The following is a 3,087-nucleotide window of genomic DNA, read 5'->3' as shown; positions in this document are numbered from 1 at the left end:
GCCTTTTCCAAATCCATAAAGGCTAGAAAAAAATCCTTATTTTTTTCTAAGGCTTTCTCACATATTTGCCGTACCACAAAAATCTGAACCATGCGACCCCTACCTGTTCTAAACCCATATTGTTCTTCACCAATTACTCCCTCTCTTTCTCTCCTAATCCTTTCAGGCAAAACCCTCCCATAAGTCTTCCTACCTACACTCAACAAACTGATCCCTCTCAAACCACTACACTCACACTTATCCTCTATTCCTTTGTAAAGCGGATCTATATAGGCACTCCTCCAGTCCTCCGGTACGCCCTCTTTTAGACAAAAATAAAACAACCTCACCAGCCAGTCTATCATCACTGTACCTCCCTTTTTAAGACACTCCGCATGACGCTCATCCAACCCAGGTGCCTTACCTGCTCTCATCATTTTTATAACTGCTGTCACCTAATCTTTCCTTATTTCTCCTCCATTTTCCTCATTCATCACTGCCATTTTCTTAGCGCTTCCAACTGCAACTACCTTTCCCTCCCTATCCTTCTTCACATTTAGCAATTCCCTAAAATATTCTGCCCATCTTTCTCTTACTGCCGTCTCTTCCATTATCATCTCTCCATTTTACCTCTTCTTCTCTACTTGATTCGCCTCCTCTTCCTCTCTTAATTTCTTTCCAAAACATCTTTTTATTACTTTCAAAATTTTCTGCCATACTCTTACCCTACTTTACATCTGCTCTCCTCTTTGCCTTTTTTATCTTATGCTTTACTTCTTTTCTCTTTTCATTGGACTTCTCATATGATTCTTTCGTCCTATTTTGTAACCAATTTGTGAACACTCGCTTCTTCTTTTCTACAACCTTCTTTGCTTCTCATCCCACCACTCACTGCACTTCCTTCTATTTCCTCCCATCCTCCTCGTTCCACACACCAACTTTGCACACCTTGTGACTCCCTACTTGAACCACTCCCATTCCTCCTCCACTCCTAAATCTACTCTATCATTCACTCCCTCCCACTCCTCTCTAAGCTTCTTCTTGCACTCCTTCTCCTTTTTTTCTCATTTAAGCAGTTTACTCTAAGCACCTACCTACCTTCTATCCTTTCCCTCTTTTTCCATCTATCCTCCACTCTCAACTTCTACAAAAAAAAATCTGATATTCTCCCACTTTCTCCCCTTAGAACATGTGTATCCAAAGCTCTTCCTACTCTTCTCCTGGTTGCCACTATGAATTCCATCAAAGCCCTAACAACCACCCTTCCATCCACCATATATATATATATATATATATATATATATATGTATATATATATATATATACATATATATATATATATATATATATATATATATGTATGTATGTATATACATATATATATATATACATATATATATAATATATATATATATATATACATATATATATATATATATATATATTTTGGAAGGAGGTAATTTTGAATACAAGCGTTGTTGAAGTAAACAGCATTAGTAGCATTGTTCATCTTGTATGAAGTGCTCTCGATATTTCTAATGAGAGAGCGGAGGTCAGGATATTGATAGAATCTCCATGGTACATGTTGTTTACTCTAGACGTTTTTCGACCTTATCAGAGGTCATCTTCAGGAGTTACAATATACAATGCACACTATGGTACAAGAAACAGGAATGACATATGGGGTGTGGCCGGGGGGGGGGGGTTACCCACGAAGAAAGCCTGGGAGAGTATGTCGACAAGCGACCCACAGAGCGTCAACTAGTTGCCCGTAGGTTGCTGATAAGGTTTCCTCAGGTTGTAGGTGGATATTGATGACAGGTTTATCCAGACGAATAAAAATTTATTCTGCCATCCTTAATCTCCTGTCTTGTTCTCGATATAGTATCGATGTTTGTGTTTCTAGTTGTTGCCTGGTGAGGGAATGTCCATGTATATTACTAGTGTGACGGAGTATGGCTCTTCCTACAAATGTGCCGTCATCCTTTTTGACAAGGTGGTAGTGGTTTAACCTATATACCGTGAATTTAGGCGACTGCAGTCATCAAAGTTGCAATAAAATTGGTATATGGGTTTCACTTCTTGTGAGGGCATTGTCTGTGAGAGGCAGATATTTTTCATTGTGAGGCTTAAATTTATTTTTGTTTTGTAGAAAATTATGATTTTCAGGATGGCATTGGGGTCTGTAGGGGTCATATGGTTGCTGATTACTTTTTTATCGCCTTTTCATCTTCTTTGCATGCGAAAGACATGAAGTTTTTGTAGTAGAGGGAAATATTACAGGGTGTTTCTGTTGGTGAGGGGGCTTGTGCCATAAAACTGTCTAAATTGTCGTTTTATTGTCTCATCAGCTAATTGTTTAGGGTAACCGTTATTGGCAAGGAGTTATGAGATTCCCTGCAATTCAGCATTGGTGGCAGTCCAAGTTGAAGAATGTCTAAGGACTCTCTTTATATATACATATATATATATATATATATATATTAGTGTAGCCAGGTAGTATATTCTCTTGTAAACAAACGAGGTTGAAGGCTGAAGAGGATTCACTGTTGATTATTTTATTACGTGTAGCTTCGATAAAACGTACAATCTTTTTGTCTTCAAATTTGACGTATCTTAGTAGTTGTCCTATTGTGGCCAACGTTTCGGAACTTCCTGGTTCCATCTTCTGGGCGATCTGATATGCAGTGTCTGTGGATGTCGTATTTATTCATGGAGTTGGGATCATAAGGCTTCTTGCAGGAAGAGGTCTCCTCTGATTGGTTGCCTAGGACCAATAGGAGAGCCGGGTTACTGGAGGTCTGTGAGACCTCTCCCAGTGCGTGTAGTGATTCTGTTTGTGTTCAGTCTCTTCATGGATGGTAAGACGCGCAGGTCTTCGGTCTGGATGTTGATGTTAGGATGGTTATCTTGTATGTATATGGCTTCCAGGAACAGTAGCCATCGGGGATCCGATTTCCTGTCTATGATTGTCGTGTTATTGTCTAGGTCTTTTCTTGTTAGTGCTTTGTTGTGGGAAGAGGTATAGTGTGACTTGATTGATCCGTTGGACAGGTGGCATGTTAGGCGTCGTGTTAATTGTGTTGTTGTCATACCAATGTAAGTGTG

At 39.3% G+C, this 3,087-nt stretch overlaps 1 protein-coding gene across 1 annotated transcript in view; it reads left to right on the top strand.

Moving 5' to 3' along the window:
- The first annotated feature begins 2,946 nt into the window (after positions 1-2,946).
- Positions 2,947-3,087, top strand: part of LOC143018694 (salivary peroxidase/catechol oxidase-like) — a 74,506-nt gene continuing 74,365 nt past the window's right edge. Inside the window, exon 1 of the mRNA XM_076174283.1 lies at positions 2,947-3,087. This exon is cut by the window's right edge and continues 264 nt beyond it. The gene's annotated coding sequence lies outside the window, so the exon portion shown is untranslated.

Source organism: Oratosquilla oratoria, chromosome 3, assembly GCF_046742065.1.
Source record: "Oratosquilla oratoria isolate Oo_2021 chromosome 3, ASM4674206v1, whole genome shotgun sequence".
Lineage (NCBI taxonomy): Eukaryota > Metazoa > Arthropoda > Malacostraca > Stomatopoda > Squillidae > Oratosquilla > Oratosquilla oratoria.
This window is presented reverse-complemented; position numbering and strand designations above follow the sequence as displayed.